Below are 21,961 nucleotides of genomic sequence, written 5' to 3'. Positions count from 1 at the left end.
TGAAATTAAAGATATTGGGCTATATGTTACTGATTAGTATGACAACAGAAATGCAAATGATGACTTGTTAAAATGAACTTGCACAAATGCTTTAGATTCAGATTACCATAGTTTCTAAAATGAGCTTCAGAGCCTGGAGGGAGCTCGATACACATCAGCTGCATCAGGATCTTGTCAAACTCTTCTGGGCTGTGTTGAGTGGAAAAGCAAAGAGCCTGGAACATGGACTGCCAGAATGCTGAGAGACACCTGATGGAGATTTTGGCTCAGGAAGTACTGACAGAGGACAGGGCAAGGTTATCAAAGCCATCTGGCAGTTCCCGAAAATATTCAGTAGAAATGTAATATCAAGCTCCTTATGCTGAGGGTGGGGGGGACAAAAAAGAAGAAATATTTACTTAAATTAAAACACAATAGGCTCAGAAAATAGTAATCACCTTGTACCTAACACAACTAAACAACAAACAGTGTCCCATGGATAAAATGCTGAGGAGATAAGCTAAGGATGCTTTGGGAAGATACAGGTGAAAAATGAACTAAGCTATCTAGCTGGAAGAGACTTGGACAAAAAGAACCACTGCAACCATCTTCGATACCACTGCAGACACTGAAAATGCTCTGGGCTAAACTGGTCTGTGCTTGCAGGGATGAACACAGAACAACCACCACTCCCTCCATGTGCACAGCCAGGACATGAATGAGTGACCTCTTGCTTTCAGGGGGAATTGATCCAGCTGTAAGGCAGCCAGCAGCAGGAAACAAAACCCTTCATACAAACACAGTGCCTCCCTTTGCTCAACTCAAGAGAGATTGAAAGGCACAGCATTTCAGACCCCACAGTGCCCCACACAACCAGACACTTGCTGTGCCAGAAGGAACTCAGCTGACAGGATTTCGGCCCCTTTCTATGATGACATGACATTGAAAAAGATGCCATTTCATGTGGTGGGTCTTCTCCTTGACACCACTGCAACTGCTGTGTGATCAATTAATTTGAATTTATGGGTCCCTGATCTGGCTCACTTGGCCCAGACTCACAACACAGTGCTTGTTCATGGAAAAGGCAAAAATCTCTGGAGGGAGCTCAGAAAAATATCTGTGTAGTCTATATAATTAATCTCCTAACCAATATCTTCTCTTTCAGATCGTATTACTGTCTCAGTAAGACTCAAGCTAAAACATTCTGATGTTCAACAGTCTCAAGTTGTAACTGTCCAGTACCATGACAATCTGGCCATTGGCCTCTGAAAACAAGCCAAAGAAGCAAAACTTGGCCTTCTTCATTCTATCCAGAAATATTATTGTAACAGATTATTAGTAACCTTTCTTAAGATGAATAACAAATCCTTTCATTTCAAAGTTGTGCTTGATGTTAACTTGCTTCTAAAACTTTATTCAAAGTTAACTTGATTCAGAGTGGGGGTTTTTACTACTCATATGAATTCATTTTGGACTAAGAGTCACATATTTCTAAATCAAACAGGCTATATGTGAAGATGGGCCATTATAATCAAGTTTCATAAGGAACTAGAGCATGGTTCAAACCATTTGGTTTAATGTGTCTTGGTCACAGGGATTTACTGATGAATCCTTGTTTTCCTGTAAAAAGCAGAGCCACAAGCAAAGGTCACCCCATTTAAAACCACACACATGTGCCTGACTGCAGCAGCATTACAACCCCCTCACCCCAAGCTCTCCAATCCCTGTCCATCCATACTTCAAACCACAGCTCTGCTTCCAGCTACTCCATCACCCTTCCACATGGGGAGAAACGAGAAGTTTCAAGAGCTACTGAACACAATTTTCACAGCTGGTCAGCACATCAGGGCTCAAAACAGCTGCTCTTACAACTGTGGTGCAATAAAGAGTACATTCATTAGCCTCTAACTATTTTAGGCTGTTATCGTATTAGACACAGCTCTTAAGTATCTAAAATTCAGAGGTTTAATTTCTTGCCACTATTGGTATCATGTAAGCCCCAGCATTTCCAAGGACAGACTCTTAACGCTGTTTCTGTTGTCAAAGTTAGACAGCCTCATCATTTATGATAACAGGTAAGACTTTTGAGAATTAGGATGCAGGAACAAGACTCAAAACCAACACAGAGCTCACATCTACTGTAATACTTCTGAAGGCACGAGGCTGCTGCCGCTTTCCCATCCCTCACTATCATAATTATCATACAGTCACCTTTCTCCTGTGAAAAGCGGGAACATTTCCTTTCCAGTGTACATCTAGACCACAAGAAACTCCACAGGGGGACAAACTTGCAGCACACTGAAGGCACACACTCCTAAAGAGGAGGGCCATGGAGGAAGTCTAACTCTGCACTCCAATCAATCCAAACTGGTCTCAAGACTCAGAGCCCCTGAAGGAGCAGCTGAATTACTCATCACTGGGACACTACTGCTTCCCCAACAGCTCCTGTCTGCAGACACAAGCTTTCCCTACTTTGTCATAAAACAAACGCTGCTCCACACAACATTATTTCTAACAAGACAGTCCTGCCCACATTTTCACCCCTTTTGTTTGACCACGTTTCTAAAAGAGGGGGAAAAAAATTAAGTAACCTAAGAATCTTGAATCCCTTCACACTATCCAACTGGTTTCAATTCAGGTTAAAAAAATAAAATAAACCCAGCAAAACCCCTCAAAACACACCAAAGAATTCCAGAAACCATGAAAGTGATATCAAAGCGATATCAAAGGTAGGATGATCTGTCACCCACAGATCAACAGCAGCTGCTGGTTCATCAGGAGTTGATGACCAACTTTTCCTCTACTTCCACAGGGTGACACCTGCAGAACTGTCCATCTCTGGCACTCTACTGCCACAGCAGCTCTACCCCACAGCAGCTCCTGCAGGAACAGACATTATAAGATCATTTTGTGCGTACTGGTCATAAAGAACACCAGCTGTTTCAGGAGGAGGAAGAACAACTTGAACAGAACGCATTTCAGCAAGGACAGCGTTTGAGGCAGTGAGCATTAAGGAGATACCAAAGCACTGTGTGGGTCTCAGCCGGTGTGACATTTAACCCTGCAGCAAGGTCAGCACTGTGCGCAGCAGCTGGCCCACACATCCTGCAGCAGGACAGCCTGCCAGTCCTTGCCTTGCAGACTCCTTTTTGCTCCAATACCCATCACAGAAGCAAACACCAGCCAAGTATGTTTCTATTTTGTGCTCTGCTCTGTGCACTCCTGTCAGTACTGACACATTGTGATCCGAGTTAGTTTTTATGACCAGTCAATGGGAATGTCATTAGTAACTCACAGCTCAGCACAGGGAAAACCACCAGGATTTCAGGAAAAAAGACATGGGACATCATCCTAAACAATTACTCTAGGTGACAACTCCCAAGCTATGACAGTCAGATGACAGTGCAGGGCTAGACAGAAACTGATCAACAGCTGCAAGTGAACTGGGTTAGACACTTGAGCAGCCCAGGCTGCAGCAGGGATGCCACTGGACAGGGAAGGCCAGGATGCACTGGAAACCTGCCACAAGGTATCACCACCTGCCTGCCAGACTGAGGCGGGATTTCCTCCAGCCACAGATACAATGTACTCATTTGTAATTTAAATGTAATACTGCTCCTCATGTTGAAAACACTGGAATAAAATTTCCTTATCCTAGTGACCAGGAAAAAGGCTCTTGATCAACAATTTGGCTCAGTCTAAGCTTGACCAACAGTAAAAGCTCTACACTGCTGAGACAGAGACCATGCTGGTGAGAGACAAGAGCTGCACACACTACTCCAGCCCCACTCAAAGGAACCTGGAGAAAGCTCCGCCTTTTTTGACCAAAACAAACCAGGACCAACACTGAACTCGATGCATTTTGCAGCATCAACTCATTTCCTTCAGAGCTATCAACCTCTGAAGAACCACCTGTCATTTAGGTTTCATTTACTCTTCTCAGTTTATGATAAACCCCTGTAGAACAAGAAGCTTAATGTTATCCACAATTAAGCTTTTAAAATTTCAACTTAAGATTATGATCAGAAACCGCTAATTTTCTATTTAAAAAATGCAGATATGCATTTTACCTCAAATCATGTAGAAATATGGGAAAATAAAGTGGAAGAGAAAAAGAGAACAACCTGCAACCATCACTGACAAAGAGAAGCTCTCTCCCCTGCTATTTGTATGCCTCCCAAACTGTTTCCCACCACCTCCACTGGAAAAACATTTGGTTAAAAAAACCCAAAAAACCCAATTTCCACTGCATTTTTCTGAAGTCACAAGAGGAGTCTTTCTTTTCACAGTATCACCAACATCAGCAGTGACCACCACTAGTAGAAACATCTGAATTCACAGTGAGGAGATGGTCTCTCACTTCCGTTGTTACTTCTAATAGATATTGAGACTGAATTTCTGGATGCAGCTTTTTTGGTTTAGAAATGGATTTAGAATTTGTTCTCAACACTGCTGCCCAGTTTTCCTTCTCCTTGGCACAACAAGCAAACGTAATCTGAACAGGATCCAGGTTGTGCACTGCTGACATTTTCTCCAGTAACTGCCATCTGGTTTTGGTGTTTCACCTACCATCCTTAAATCCCCTGTTCCCTTCATGACCTCCTTCCAGCTCCCCTCAGTGTGTCACTGAGCACGGAGCCAGACAAGCTCAGCTGCCCCAGCAGGGCTCAGGGACTCGATCCAAGGACAACCATTCCAAACCTGTGACTGCTCACTGGGGTCACAGCAGGCAGCCCATGTGCTGTCACAGAGGGGAAACGAACAATATCTTTCAAATGATCATCACAGCACACAGCCTGCTTAACTTCACTAACTGCAAAAACAACAGCACCAAGACTTCCACTGGGTCTAGGTAAAAGTCCTTTCTGCCCACTTGCTCTGTGTCAGACCAACTGCTTAGACAGAACTGACACGTGAGTTTCCTCAGGAAATAAAGCTAAGTGCTTTCAAATGATTACTTATGTGACAAAATGGATTTTTCAACTGCCCTCTAAGTCGTGCTGCTGGACCAATAATTAGAGAAACACGCACGAGAGACATTAAAGATCCACGTTAGCCATTTCAACAAATACCAGCCTGTCAGAGGTGGTGGTAATGTACATCTGCAGAAATCTGGCAGTAAACACATAAATAAGATCTAACAACCAGCCATTTATCCGCATGTACCTAACATTACTATGAAAAACAAAACCATTCTTCCCCAAACTGGGAAAAACAGGAGAAAGTAACTCAGGGTTGCACATTTTTTTCTCTACCTTGTTTAAATGGAAGCAATCTTGTATTGCTGAAATATTTTTAATTCTAAAGCACACAGTATTCTTCATCCTCCCACTCTCCAAGGAAAGAGCTCTGGCACTAAAACCTCAGAGATGAGTGCCCAGCAGGTGATGATTACAGTGGCACAAAATGCACAAACCACAATATGAAATTGTGAGCTGTGTTCAATCAGCTTCAGAAGAAACAAACAGCCCCTCACCAAGTACTCAACTAAAAGCACAAACTGCACCCATTGAAGATTTTGTCTGAGCAGAAGAAACGCTCTCAATACGGTCCTTTCCGGCAGATACCTGTGACCCACTGAAGGAAAGCAGCCTTCCCCCATTCCCTGACAGTGCAGCTCAGGGTCAGCTGTGCATGAGAACCATCAAGCGATCACAAACTTTTTCTTTAAAAACATAAATGAATCAATTTATATAAATGTGTTCATTTGATACTCCAGTCAGGCCCTTGCTAGTAAGAGGTCAGGACACTCACTCTGTGCTTCCTGCTCTCCTCACCTGATGCTCCCCAAACCCAGCAATAATCATTACAGAAACCCATGAGCTTCATAAAGCAAAATAATGCTGTGTAAAATACCCATGTAAGGAAAATGAATATACAGTCATCCAGTTACAGATTTTATCATCTTAGCTGTGACCAATTTTTTAAAAGCCTCCAGCTCCTGTGAAACACAATTTGTCCTGAAAACAAAAAACAAACTTGCATTGTTCAGTGTCTGGGCCACAGCTCAACAAGGTCTGCTGGAGTCAAAATCCTCATGTGCCTACTTACAGTCTGTGACAGACCATGACTCACCTTCAGAGAGCGATTCCTTGTGTGACACCCCTGCAGGATTCTGCAACACAGATCAAATCAACACTTACCATCCCAACGCATCCAGATACCTGAAATTTGTTTCCTCTCCGTCTTTCCCTCTGTACACACCTGTCAAATTTTGTCCAAACCAAAAGGCATGACACATTTGAAAAAAACACTCCGTTTGTGGAAGAAATCTTTATTCAACATGTTTACAGCAAATGTTGACCTTCGCAAGTTTTCAGCTGACTGAATCCATCTTCTTTCTTCCTGGTGTTTAGAGGTTCTAACCATGTTCCCATAACTATTTTTAAATGTTCTTGAATACTGATGGCAATGTCAATCACATTTGAGTGTTTAAATTAATATAATTAAAATAGGAGTGACTGCACATTGTGTGCCCCACGGGCTGCCCAAGTTAACAGTGGTAGGGCATCTCTTACTAGAGATTGCCACACGCAAGAAGAAAACTCCACTGAAAACTCATGTTATTTGCTCTTCCGAAGATATGAAACATTTTTGTTCTTGCAATATTTTGCCCGAATAACTACCAGAGCACTTAGCTCACAGTAAGTATTTCTGCTACCCTGCCTCAAATACTTGGGCTACCCAGTGCAGTACTCTAGCACATCCAGGTCTAGAATTTGTTTGCATTCTCCTTTACAACTAGAATCATTTTAAGTCAGAACAACGTTCTTCATGCTTGCTGTCCCAAAGGGAAAGCAACCTGAAATTCCTGACTTGAACTCTTAACTGAACATGAAAGACTATTCAAGCTTTATAAAACCCCAGACAATCAACACAGACAAAAAAAACTTACTGGATACTCCAAAGGAAAACCAAAACCATCTCTTTCTGGTTACAAACCTGGCTGAGTTTCGCAGGTTTCACCAGAGTTACAGGTGGTCCTAAACATTTTCTACAGTCTTATAAACTAGCTGAAAGTCTCAGCTTGTTTTTTGGTTGTTTGTTTGGTTCTGTGTTTTTTTTCATTTCCCTTGATTTAATGAACTCTTATGTAGTAAAAAGCATAGAATTACCCACACATATTTGTTATGCAGCCATGGTGGTGTGGAGCATCAAACCCCACAGTCAAGTGTCAGTCATTGTCACTAACCTTCATTTTTTTCCACAGGAAAGCGTTTGGGATCTGCTCACTGCACTGCTGCCTCCACCGGCATCTCCTGCTCCGTCCTGTCCTTCCACAGCACTCGGAGTGGCAAAAGCAGCTCCATCTTCTCCTCAGAAGCAACATTACCAGAGTCAGCATGTTTTATTGCCTTCCCTTAGTCAGGTGTTATGAATGAAATTGCCAATTTAATTTATCAATAATTTTCAAGAGCCAAATTATGATATAAAAACAAAGTACAAAATTTATTTCGCGCAAATTGACAGAATTTTGGTAAGCCACAGATCGGACAGAGTCTAGCCTGGGAATAGACCCTGGTGACGCGCTGAGCAACCCCAAGCACTGGCAGCTTCGGAGTGCGGCGGGCACACCGGGTCTCCCTCCACGCAGGTTTTTATCCCATTTTTCTTGCCGCTGGCTAGGAAGTCCATTGTCCTTTTCATAATTAAACAAGTTCTAAAGGTTTCTCTGGTCCAGTAGAATGGTATCTGACGGAAGGTGGTCCGGTCCTCGACGTCTTCGGGAATAATTCATCGGCTTCTGGTCTTGTGCTAGACAGGACTAAGCTTAACAATACACAGTCACATCCCGAGAGAGATATCCTTGTTATCACCCTGAATACCCGATACTCAGTTCTTACTGGAAATCTCTTTTACAAATCGAGAGATTTCCCAGAAGTATTTTAAAATTCTAAATGGTGTGTTCTTCCCCCCCTCCGGTCATGAGTATCCAGGTGTACTGCCAATGGCGTAATTCCCTGCATAGTTGCAATCTTGAAACCAAGGGTCCCCGTTGTGTTTCACATGTAAATGTAGTCTATCAGTGTGGTATGTGTGTTGGTATCTTGCTGCAGACTGATTTCTTTGGCTTTTCCCTGAGAATATGTCCAGACGTAGCCCCCCTGTATCCCCCTTTACTTAATATCTATCTACCTTAATATTTTATACTATCTTGAATCTATTCTTGTATTCTAATAAATATGAATTTTGACATCCATTCATAACATCAGGTATTCCCCAGAAACTGTTCCCCCCTCTGTGGCCCTCGGGGCCTTTATATCCCTTTTGTGATCCACGGTCCCTCGGGAGCACTTTTTATTAAACAAACGGGCACCTTGTCTCTGCCATCTCCCACCATTTGCAATAATTTTTTTACTGGAACAGCATTCACCAGCCATGCCTTTCCGAAACCGCCAAAGCCACCCCACTGCTGCAGCCTCCCCTCATGGGTCAGGTGCGGCAAGGAAGACTCACCACCTTCTCTCAGCTCACCTCTGGCCAACCGGGACCTACCTCCCAGCTAGTTCTTCTCTTTTCGCGAAGTCAAGACTACACCTGAATCAGTCCCTGAGCTAAAGCGCCCTTTCGCCCCCCCTCTGAGCGCACGGAGGGTCCCGCTCGCCCCCGGCCCCTCAGGCCCCGCTCCGCCATCGCCGCCTCGCGCCTCGCCGCCACAAAATGGCGCCGCCGTGGCCCCCACACGGAGGCGGCTGCAGCCCCCCCTGGCGGAGGGACGGGGAGGAGCAGCTTCGGCCGGGAGCCAACTCCGCCCGGAGCGACCGCGGGAAAAGCCTGGAATTCCCCAACGGCGGCCTGAGGGCCCGAGGCGCGGGGGAAAAGCGGCTGTCCCCTCATGACACAGCTCTGACAGCCAAGCAGCCCGGGACTGCTCTCCGTTTCCATCTAAATAACCCATAAACACGCCCCTGATAACCAATAGCCCTCAACAAAGCTTCCACGTAGTCAGTCGAAAAACATAAATGCAGTGAACACAAGCCATAAGATTAGTTCTCTTCCATGAATTCACTTCAAAAGAAAAAAAAAAGGCAGGAAACACACAAGCCACAAGTTATTCCAAGCGACCAGCGGTGCTGTTGCTTTGCATCCTGAGGAGGCTGATGGGTAACAAAAAAAAATCAAAAAACCAAAAAAAAACCACCACAAAAAACCCACAAAACAAACAAACAAACAAACAAATAAAAGGCCTTTAGGGTTTTTTAAAGCACCATTTCGGCTACAAGACAGACACTCTTATTGGGAAAAGATCACTCTGTCTGTCAGCCTTGGGGGAGTTGCAGCCATGGCAGTAGCACGGCTCTGCTCTCCTGCCCCAAAGCTCATCAATTGCTTTTTAAAGCCCTGACAATCCACTCAGGGCCAGTCTCCTTCCTCGCAGGAGCGGCTGGGCCAGCCTGGGGAGGTGAACAACACGGTGACAGTGCAGTGTTCATCCCAGAAGCAAGAGGAAAGGACAGACGGACTCACTTTTCCTCTGCAGGAAAAGTGTGAGGTTGTACCAGGCAGCATCAATCACAGAAAGGAAAAAGCAACAGAGAGGAGGGAAGGAGAGGAAGCAAGATGGACAAGATAGTAAATTATCTACTCTTTGTGTTTCAGGTAACACACCTCATTGCTCTCTAATAAAGCTTTCAAAGCTTCCCAGATGCTCCCAAATGGGATCCTGGCATCAAGGGATTTTTATCCATGGAAACATTATTTTCTCTTTATCTGTCATATATTAAGGACCAACTGGAACACATTCTACCAAAGTTCCTACCTCCTCTCCTAGGCACGGATGAGACAACACAAAGTAACACTTTGCAACAGGAACAGCCTTGAAGAGACAAGAAATAGCAGAGCGATACTAAAAGCACCCAATTCATTTCTCCTTGGATTAGGCAGATTTGTCTTCCAGCTGAGCTACTGTTGCCTGTAGCACACTGCATTCTGGCTTGGCCTTTCTATTTTCAGTCCTACCAGAACTGGTAAGAGAGTAAAATGAAAGAAAACTGGACCCTGCACTTCAGCAGATGGCATCTGTCATCCTGAGTTCCAGGGCTGAACCAGGACTCCAGGGCTGTGGTTCAGGGCATTTGGGCACCAGGACTCATCAGCTCTCAACAGCGTGAACAAGGACAAAGTGTCTCAGCCACTTGTGTCCTTGGAAATGTCCATGTTTTGTTTGCAAGAGGCAAGCAAGAGAAATATTGCCTCATCTTCGGAGTCACCCAAATGGGGCAGATGGAATCCTTTCACTTTGCTTCCCCAGTTATTCACACCCCTCCTTGGCTTCAGCTCCTCTTTCCTTTAACCATGGACTGCCAAGTCGTGATCTTCAGCAGATTCGCCTCACACAGTGAGACCCATTCGCTGATCTTTATGCTGATGCTTTGTCCAGCTCCTCAGGGGCCTAACACAAGATCTTGTCAATATTTCTTTAGTAAAAATACTGGTTTCTAACCATAAATTGAAAAACCATATAAAAGGAATATAAGTGTCACTTGCTTTTGGCCAGAGCACAGGACTCCAGGGAGATTGATCTGCAGAAGAGGTCGCACATGTAATGTGCACAAATTCAACAGTTTTCTGTGCAATTTCAGTTCCCAAAACACAGAGCAAAAAAAATGGTACCCCAAGTAGTATCAAATTTGAAAGCATATTGACTGCAGTAAAATCGGCCTTTACACTGCAGAACAAAAGATGCAACATATTTTATGTCTCTGACTGTATCTCAGGAAAAGATCACAAATATAAGGAGACTGATTGCAACAAGCAGAGGACAGACCCCAGAAACCTGTACTAAAAGACTAAGCCTACACTAAAGCCTACACTAAAGAAAGCCAAAAGATTTCCCCCAAGGTACAGGAAACCCTCTAGCATAGGGACTTGACCTTTTACAGGTGCTCTCACAAAGCCAATGGACGCCTAGTTTTTTGTGTACTTTTTTTTCTATGAGTATTTCTGCTCCAGGAATATTTGGGCACCTCAGTAAATAGAGGGCCACTGTACTTGTATCTTCTGATACTGGGGAAGCCACCAGCAAAGTGAAATGGAGAAGAAGCAGGTTCTAGGATTCTGTTGTTCTATCATCTGTTCAAGGTCATATTTAAGAAACTAAGACCTCAGGAGATGCCATTGGGACCATTCAAGTGTGTCCTGGGCAGAAGACATCACTTGGAATTACTGCAATGCTCTGAGAAGACAGCCCTTTAAAAAAAAATCAACAAACAGCTACAACATTTTAAAAGGTGGAACAAACACTCTGCGTAGAGCCAAGTTTTAAAATTTTCAGTGTGCATCTCTGCTCAGGAACAAAGACACTCTCATAGACATGTGGCATCATTTCTGCAAAGATCAGAACTAGAAGCTGCAGTTACTTCAGCAGCTCTGCCCATAAAGAACCTTGTCATTGTTTGCTTTTTTGTGTGTGATTATGAAATGAGTTAAAAAAAAACCAAACCCAACACAGTTATTAAGAAATCAGTTTGAAGTTCTACTTGGAAATAATCATACATTGTAGCACTTCTGATGGAGTAATTATTGACTACATATTAATGTATTAAGTTAGATATGCTACCAAGACTCTGACACAAAACTGTTAAGAATATAGGGCTTGCCATTCCCTATTCATTCCCACAAAGTACATTTAAAGCAGTACTTTCTCTATAACTAAAGCTTTATTTTTGTTACACTAAGTTTAGCTTCTTGATTGAATTTCACATGGGTGCACTGCAATCTCTCTCTGCTGCCTTCTTGGCCGATGGAGCTCAGAACCTTTGTGGAAATGAAACCTTATTTTAAAAGCCACACCACCTACTGGGATTTGTTCCTAAGTATCTGCCTTCTGCCAGCCAACAGGTCACACTTCAGACATGGCTGTGATCTCATTAAACACCACTGCTCTGCCTCACTCCAGCCAGGAAAGCATTGAAGGGATAAACACCATGGAAACCTTCTTTGAAAATCCCATAATTTTAAACTACTGATGGATTTTTCAGGAAGTATCCATCAATGGTTAATATTAATTGCAAAATCCTGCTCTACGTGCTAGAGCTGTTGAAGGATTGTTGCCTTCATCTGGTTGGGGATGACTCAATTATCTGTGTGGGTTCCCCGTGCTGCAATTACTTGGTTGCCACCCCTGACATGACTTGCGCATCAGGCTCTAAGGGCAGTCTGGCCGTGCTGTCTGCGGGCAGTCACTGCTGAGCAGCAATAACAACGACCAGCACTGCAGCAGAGTCTCAGAGCACCAAGGAGGTTGAGATGGACCCAAAATAAAAAATTCAATTTAATAAATCTCAACTGGACAAACAGCCTAAACATGTGCTTGTGTTGGGGAAGGTAGAAGTGCCGAGCCATTTGGCTGGGGACAAAGTCGATAAATCTGGGAATGAGCTCCAAGGAAAAAAGTACAATGATGATTTCAAATCATAGAATGAACAAATGGGAAATAGCTCAAACCATGCAGAGCAGAGGGGGATGCCATCAGACCCTGGCCCTGAAACTTGTGGCTCAGTACTCTGCCTGTCACCTTGGTTTAATCCAGTAACCAACACACAATTGGCTGTTAGTCTGTTCTCCTCCCACAGCATCAAGGAATGGATTACATGTCACCTTCCATCACGGGAAGGTCACAACCTTACCTGAAGAAAACCATTTTAGCTACCTTGGGAACTAATAATACATTTTACTCTGCTTTTGGAGAAACAGACTAAAGCTCCAGTGCCACTTAGCATCCTCTTTCACAGTCAAGCCATTGTCCTGGACAATTAAACCCCTGCAATACAGAGCCTGGTGACAGTCCCTTCACTGCCACATGTCCCTCTCACGGAGCATGAAGGGTGAAAACAGAACATGTTGAAGGGTGAAAAACAGAAGACTTCTTGGCTCAGAAGAGCTCGGCAAGTCTCTTCCTTCTCTTTGCTTCACTTTCACAGCTTGTTGCTACCCTGAACAAGGTACTGGCAGGTATCCTAATAAAAATGCCTTGGTTCTCATCAGTGGTAGAAATTATATTATCATCTGCAAGATACTTGCCCTGAATTCTACTGGAAACCTCCAAAGGGGAGAGAATCAGGATCCTGGTCAGACACGAACACAAAGAGCCACAAGCCATATATTTCCATGTAGACCCGAAACTTTCCCTTGGCATTGACCAGTAAAAACACATATCCCTTTCTGCTAAAAGAAGTGACAAAAATTCCTGTCTTTTGTCCCAAGCCAAAAATTGACTTTCCATCATTTCTCTAAAGTTTGTGATTTTAATGAGACATTTAAAAAAGTGATTAACATGAAGGACTCCTTCTCTAATTATAATAACCTTTCATATGCTTTCGGAATAAATTTTGTTGAACGCTTTTAGCGTGATTTGCTTCATTATCTTTTCATTTCCATCATCTTTGATGACACACCATTTAATTAGGTTTATTGTGCAGGTATGGATGGGTAAACTTGTGCATTCAGCACATGCATTCCATTTGACTAACATAATATATCTTATTCATGCCACTGTCACCATCCATTACAAAAATTAACAAGGCATCATCCAGTTAAACTAAGTTTGCAAAAGGTTCTTTACGAAGAATTTTTCTTCCACAACATTATAGGATCCCTTATTGATGACTTTGCTGGTGTTCCGGGATCTCAGTCGTAAATATTTACTTGCCAACATAAACTCTGAAATGTTACCTTCCAGGGAGTCAGCCAGTGTTCTCCTCTAGTCATAAATAGGACTCCCTCTGTTGTAGTATTATTCATGTTGCATTTTTTCCTCTTAACAGATTTTACAGCCAGGAAGAGAAAGCAAATTGTCTTGCAGTTAATAACAATCATTTTATACACACACAACCAAAATCTCACACAACTTACAAATTTACTTTGGCCTGCAGCAAGAGGCATACATTCATATCTTGTTAAATCTGCAGATAAATACATATTCCTGCACACAAACTTCTCATTGTCAGGATATATTGTTCAATGGCTAAAAAAAGTATTGGCAGAATAACTCAAAGAATTTGGATGTGACCATTTAGGGTCCTACAAAATCCCTTCTGCTCCCAGTATTTTTAACAGCTGCTTTTCCAAATGAAACAAGATCTGCAGTAAAGAGTCACCTGCTGTCTTAGCCCAGCTGATACAATTGTCAGACAGAGCAAAGTCAGCCGTGGCAGTGGGTTTGGTGAGCACGACTGAATTACTGAAGCTGCTGCTGAGCCCCTTGGAGGCCCATCTGCTGAGAGAGGGCACAAGGCACTGACACTGGGGAGCATCACGGGACAAAACCCCCCTGGGCTGACATCCCAGCCTGAGAGCAGCGGTGCTCACACCTGGGAATGAGCTCCCTGGAGCACCAACAGCTTCCCCCAGGACAAGGAGCTACTGTGCTACTCCTGCAGCAGATTCAAGTCCAGGATTCTGAGATGGCTCAGATGGGTTCCCAGAACTAAAAACTATCTAGTCATTAGTTGAAATCATTTCAGCCACAGCACCTCTTGTCCTGAAAAGTGCTTCCACCACTGCTCTGTGCTTCACTGTAAAGTTGCTTCACTTGCAGTTTCTTTTTCCTAGAAGCTGCTCCACTCAACAAAGAAAAGCAAAACCTCTGCACAGCAAGAAAGAAGAGCCTCGTTCATGGTGGATCTCTTCTCCGAGGACCGTACATCCCGTGACTGTTTCATCAGGGAATATCAGGCAGGTGCTCCTAGCTAGAGTCAAATACATGGCTCAGGTAAGAACAGCACCAGCCATAGAAGATTTTTAAAATTCCTGCAGAACATCTGAGGAAAAATAAATAACAAAGACCAAGGGCTGGATGTTATTTCAGAATAACAAAGCTACTTTGTAGGTCAAGCTCCTGAAATGCCATACAAAGTGCTGAGGGGATCAGACGTTTGAAATAGAAGCCCACAATGAACAGCCACAGTTGCTATGCACCCACCCCTTCTGCAGGTAAAAGGACCAAACGTATGTTTTTATTCCAACTATAAACATCAGGTTAATTTTTAAGATCTCTTCTCGGGTTTCAGGCTTTGTGACAGTAGCCAGGTTTGCAGTGCTGAGGCATCAGCACATGAGAAGGTGCAAATGCTTTGAAAGAAGGTGACAGCCACAGACCATGACAGTAAAGCTGGGGCAGCTCCAAAGGAAAAAAAGCCAGCCACCACTATGTCTACAAGTCACAGGGAGATTCCAGAAAAGTAGTGATGATGGCTAGAGCAGAACAAGATCAGCTGGGCACTAAATCCATAAAAATTCTGATGGTACTGTTTCCTGAGTGCTCTGTTTTGTACCCCTACCTGAATGCATCTGTGGTTGGAATACATAAATATAGACTTAAAATAAACAGAAAAGGTGTTCTGTACTCATGCCCTATATTTTTCTCTTTTGCTTTGCTGCTCTGATGGTAGCTTGATCTCTGAATTCCATACATGGACAATCAGCTAAAATTCTAATTAGACTCATGCATTTTGACCACTTAAAATAATCTAATTAACGACTCAACAGGAACAGATAGATGGAGAAAGAGCACAAACTGTCTGAGATGGTGAATGTCATAGTTCACGTCTTTCCAGGACTGCATTAGGCAAATCATGCAGCACGTGGCTCATGATCAGCACAGCTTTCTCCATGGAATTTGTCTTTCTGCTATTCAATTCATTTTCAGTGTCTGCTTCTTTTACACTCTCATTGTTCTTGCTGTCCTCAGTATAAAACATGAAAATTTAGGGTCAAACTAGAAATATGTGTATACAGACTTAAGTCTTGTGCCCAGAGAAAGAAGGAAAAATAACATGCAATGTGAAGTTTATGAGCAATGTAAACAAGCAACTATTATCTGCGGTCATGAAAGCTCTCAAGGACAAAAACACAAATCTATTTTTTTTAACCTCTGTATTTGACTGCAGGTTGAGCAAAGATAAAAATCTCTTGTCTGTGGTAGAAACAAACATTTGGGGGCTATATTTTATAAATGGAAATAAAACGGCTAACCTTCAAGTTTTTAGTGATTTTTTTCCCCTTTATCTAGTTTGTCAAGCAGCGCTATTCTCCCTCAGGGTAACTACTTTTTTCTTGGCTGGTCTCCCTCTCACTCCAATATATTTGGTTACCTCATGGAGACTGTACCTCACCCAGCTGCTTTTATTCTACCATCAGCAACAACAAAGAAACACTGTCTTACATTGTTTTTAATACTGAAAATGATAACCAGTCTCTGTAGTAATTGTTCTATTTGCAGAAGAACCCAGGCTGTACAGGGAAGGTGATAGATTTCCTGTTTACCCTCACATGACATTTAACTCTTACAGTTTTAATAACAAAAACTAGGCTTGGATATGGTTGAATCAAAAGAGACAAACGCAATGCTACTGGTCCCATATTTTCCAGAGCAGGGATTCGAGGTAAAACTTCAGTTTTGGCCAGCCAGGTAACAACCAAAAATAGCCAGAATGCTTAATGTCATCTGTGTTTTCACAACTATGAGAAAAGACAGCAGACAGCAGTGGAAAAAATAAGAAATAGCTGAAATAAAAAAATATACTTCATATTTACTAGTACAGTGAAAGGGTAGATGTTATCAGCATCCAAAAATCACTTACAGCTCAGACTTGAGTCCCTCCAATGTGTTTCCTCCAAATGTCACCTGTGTGCCACCTGCAAAACATACTTGAAAATATCTTTTAGAATTTGTTTTGGGCTATTTAAAATATCTGGTTTTTAAATTGTTGAAACCTTTTGTTCTTGGGAGTTTTATTTTTCATTCACACACTTGTTTTAAAAAAAAATTGTAGTTGAAAAAAGGGAACACCACAAAACACACAATATTTAGATGAAGCCATAAAACCAGTGTGAAAATGTAAATCCCCATGTCCTTAATCCTTGTCTGGCTTCATATAATGAAGAACACTGACTTCCAGACTGATGAAAAGAAGCCTGTCCCTGATATCAGCCACAGTCTTGTTATTATTCCTGTGCTACTCCTGTTATTTTCTCAGTGGAAATATTTTTGGTGCACTCCCATGCAGTTTGCCTTCTCCCCAATAGGGTTTTTCCCCTTTCCTCCCACCCACATCACCCTCGGTTGGTTCTGACAGCAGTTCAATCCGTGGGAATCCACTTCCTTCTCCACCTTAAAAGCTTTTACCTTGAAAATCTCTTTCCTGTTACTTCATTTGATGTTTTTGGGGAGGGATACTCCACCTATCCTAGAGAGGACCTAAGGTATCCAAGTACTGCTCAAGGATGGAGTCAAAATGAGGAAAACACACACAGATACAAATTAATAACTTCCCATTAAGAGCACATTCAAAAGGGATATTTCTGTTACCTCTGGTCAGGAGCAGCAACTGAAATAACAACCAAAGAACACAACCCTTAATCAGCAGCATCTATGAAGGAACCCGTGGGTTTCAGGCTGTAAATCCCCCCGGCTAGCTTGGGATTTACGCCCGCACGGATCCTACATGGACGAAGTAAAGGACGAGAAGCGCTCTTTCTCCACGTGGTTCTGATGTCCTGTTTATTAGCTGGAAGGGGACATCTGCATCGTAGGGTTTCCAGGTGAAGAAGAGAGAGAGAACGCCCAACTCAAGGGACATTTATACCCATGGAATGGGAGGCGGGGACAGAAGGCCACACCAGTGGGGAGGGGCGAAGGGAGGGGTTTCAAGGGACAAGACCACCTTATCTGAGGGATACACCATCTGAGGAAAGGGGGGAAACATTTGTATAACATAACACCCAGTGCAGAACATCTAAATACCTATACAGTGCATCACAACACCTCACCCTTTTCTGTTAAAAAAGAAAAAAAAAACAAACTAACAAAACAACAGAATTGACCTAATTATAGAAGTCCACCACCCCAAGCCCCGAGAGTCCCCAATCTTTGAACAGTCCAGCAGGATGACAACTTGGACAGGGTTCATCGCGAGGATAGGTGGGAGGTAGATTCTCTTCTTCTACAAAGGAAAAGAAATACATTTATTTTTCAGGAGTGTCCTTAAGTTCATGGGTCTACCGGAATGCAGCCAGTTCCTTTAGGAAATTTCTTTCTCTTTCCGGCGGCGTCTTCTCTTTGAGGCGACAGCTGCTTGTTTCTCCTCCGTGTTTGCTGGAGCTGGATTTTTGGGAATGAAAGGTTTTACCCACTTTTGGGGTATCCATTGGGGCCATGAGGGGGTGGACATGCATGCGTAACCACGCCCCCAGGTGATGAGCTCATAAGGACCCTTGACTTCCCAGGTTTCTGGGTCCTTAATGAGAACTGGTGGACGCTGTGAAAACTTAAACCGATTGTTATTATTGAAATGACGTACTACTGGAGGATTCATGTTTTCAAATGAACAGTTTAAGAAGTTGATTGTAAAACGCGCTTTGCAGAGTTTTTGTTGTGGAGTCATCCACACTGCAGAACTGCCCTGCCGAGTCAGGACTTGCTTGAGCGTCTGGTGGGCACGCTCGATCACAGCTTGACCTGTGGGGGAGTGGGGGATGCCTGTCTTATGCTCCACTCCCCACTGCTGGACAAACTCTAGGAACTCCTTGGAGGCATACGCTGGGCCATTGTCAGTTTTGATCTCCCTAGGGATCCCCAATACTGAAAAGGCTTGCACCAAATGTTGTTTGGCATGCGCAGCCCTTTCCCCTATGTGGGCAGAGGCATAAACCGCACCTGAGTATGTGTCTATGCTGACATGTACATATTTCATGCGACCAAAACTGGGAATGTGTGTGATATCAGTCTGCCAAACTTCACAGCTCCCAAGGCCTCGGGGGTTAACCCCAACACCCAGTGATGGGACTGCCTGAAGCTGGCAATTGGGACAGGTGGTCACAATGGCTCGAGCCTGACTCCGTGTTAATTGGAATTGGCGGATTAGACCTGGAACGTTTTGATGATATTGCTGGTGACTTAGCTTTGCCTGTTGAAAAATGTCCAGAAGGCGTGCCATTCCTGCTGGAGCTGCAAGGGAATCTGCTTTGCTATTACCTTCTGAGATCTCACCTGGCAGATCGGTGTGTGACCTCACGTGCATCACAAAGAACGGATGCTCCCGCTGCGAAATTAAATAAATTAGTTTTGAGAGCAATCTGAAGAGCTGTTCATTCTCGATGTCTTTGAGAACTGCCTGCTCAGCCCTGGACACTACTCCCGCCACATATGCTGAGTCGGTAACCAAATTAATTGGCTCCGAGAACTTCTCAAAGGCTCTCACAACTGCAGCCAGTTCAGCGATCTGGGGCGACCCTTCCACAAACTCAACATCAGCTTCCCAATGCTGGGTCTGTGGATTTCTCCAAGTCATCACCCACTTGTGGGAGGCCCCGGATGCATCCGTGAACACTGTAAGCGCCTTGAGAGGCCTGCGACTCCTTATCTCAGGAGCTATGAGGTGGAATTCCTCGTTGAACAGCTTGTGTGATGGGGCGTGGACAGATACCTGTCCACTGTAGCTGTCCAGAGACAACTGGAGACTGGCATTGCTCTGGAGGAGGTTCTCGAGCATCACTTTGGTGAACCTCTCAGGAGAGTTCCTTCCCTCCTTAGAAAGTTTAACTGGAAGGTGAATACACTGAAAGTCACAACCGGCCAGCTCACACAATCTTACCCTGGCCTTCCGGATCAGCTGAGCTATCAGCTCCTGTGGCTGTGTGATGGTTTTGGATTGCTGAAGGGAGAGAAAGACCCACTCTATGATTAGAAGTGAATCACTCTGCCCCTCAGACCACTGGAATATTAACCCGTGTATGTGTGGTAACTTCCCTAAAACAATGAATTTGAAAGGCAGCTCGGGCTGATAACGATGAGCCTGCCTCTCGGCCAAAGCTTTCTGTACCTTTTGGAGAGCGGTTTTTGCCTCTGGGGTCAGTTCCCTGGGAGAAGCTAGGTCTCTCTCCCCTTTCAGTAAATTGAGAAGGGGAGTTAGGTCCTCATTAGTGAGGCCTAGCCAAGGCCTGACCCAGTTCAAAGACCCACACAGGGAATGGAGATCTGCTAGGGTTTTGGGATCATTCATGATTTCCAATTTCTGCGGAACAACTGTCCGCGCAGTGATGTCCAGGCCCAGATACTTCAAGGTGGCATCCTCTGAACTTTGCTTTCCTGCAGTTGGAATCCAGCAGAGGTTAAAACATTAACCACTAGGTCAAGTGTGTCTTGGAGTATTATGTCATCGGGGGCACACACAAGCACATCATCCATGTAGTGTGGGATGATTGCCTTCCTTTTTTGAGCGCGCACTGGGGACAGCAATGAAGCCACATACCACTGGCAGATGGAAGGAGAACATTTCATGCCTTGAGGCAATACTTTCCAGTGGTAGCGCTTCATTGGGGCTTCTCGATTGATGGTAGGAACCGAGAAGGCAAACCGTGGTGCATCTTCCGGGTGTAGGGGAATATGGAAGAAACAGTCCTTTATGTCTATGACAACCAATTTCCAATTTTGGGGGAGCATGGTTGGGGAGGGCATCCCTGGTTGTAGAGACCCCATGTCTTCAATAACCTTGTTTATTTCTCTTAGATCATGGAGGAGCCGCCACTTATCCTTCCCTGGCTTTTTTATTACAAATACAGGGGAATTCCACAGGCTAGTTGTCTCTACAATGTGTCCTTTAGCCAATTGTTCTTTCACAAGCTCCTCGAGCGCCTTTAGCTTTTCGTTACTGAGCGGCCACTGATGTACCCAGACTGGATTATTATCCAGCCATGTTAACTTGTGGGCAGGGCACTCCACAGTGGCCGCTTCTAAAAATCCTGGGGGCTTTTAGGGATGACCAATTTGACCCCCCATTGTGACATGGTGTCTCTACCCCACAAGGGAGCTTTATGGTCAGTGACAAATGGGCGGACACTGGCCAATCTTCCGTCCGGTCCCTCAATTTGCACAATGCTTTTTGATATTTTTGCCAATGTGACTCCTCCTACACCTTGGATTCTACCAGCCACAGGCTGCAAATCCCAATGTGACGGCCACAACCTTTCAGGTATGATTGTCACATCTGCCCCTGTGTCTAGCAGCCCTTCCACGTGGAGATGTTCTTCTCCATGCATCAGGTTGCATCCCATAATGGGTTTGTCCTCACCAACCACTTCTGCCCAGTATACACCTGGGGCCTTGTCATCTACTGATATTTCTGCAGGAACAGGAATGGCTTGGGCAATGATTTGCCCCTTGGCCAAATGGAAGGGTGGCTGTGGACAGCGCGCTAGAAGAATGAGATTAGGTATGTCCCCCTTGATGGTCATGGGAGCCACCTCAATCTCCATGGGTGTGTGTGCTGTGTCCCCAATAACAAAGTACTCACTGTCCAGTCTCGGGTGATCTTTTGTCAAGTCTGGTAAGTCCTCTGGCAGGTCCACTCCAATGACCGTCCACTGGGTAGACCTGAAAACAAAAGCTTTGGTGGTCACAAGCTTGAAACGCTTGTGAGGCTGATAGATTTTATCCTGTACACTGTTATTTAGTTTCCCCGCATCCCGCTTAACTGCCTCCCCCTTTTCTGCTTTGGGGGAGTTTTTCCCCTCAGGGAAGCCTACTGCATTTATGTCGTAGCGCGGGGCAGGGGAGCCTCACTGGTGTCCTGGTTTTTTGGAGTAAATGGTGTCTTTTGTTGCTGGTTTTGTGGGCAATTTTGGGCAAAGTGTCCAGGTTTTTTGCATATGAAGCAGATGATGTGTTGAAGCTGCTCTGGTGACATCTGTGTCCTCATGACTTCTGGAGAAACAGGTGCCACAGTCTCCGGGATTGCAGGCTTGGACCACGGCTCTCGTGCAGCAAACAGTTCCGCTTTCCTGGCACATGCTTCCATCATTTCTGCCAGTGTAGGTGGAGGGTTGAGAGGCAGTCCTAGGAGCACCCTGCTGCAGACCTCATTGGCATTCCTCTGTGCCAGCTCTTTTACCATCTCTACTTGTGTTTTGGGGTCCTGAACTTGTCTTTCAACCTGAGCACGAAGTCGGTCGACAAACTGCAAGAAACTTTCTGAAGGAGATT

Source organism: Motacilla alba, chromosome 4 (assembly GCF_015832195.1).
Source record: "Motacilla alba alba isolate MOTALB_02 chromosome 4, Motacilla_alba_V1.0_pri, whole genome shotgun sequence".
NCBI lineage: Eukaryota > Metazoa > Chordata > Aves > Passeriformes > Motacillidae > Motacilla > Motacilla alba.
Note: the sequence above shows the minus strand (reverse complement) of the source record.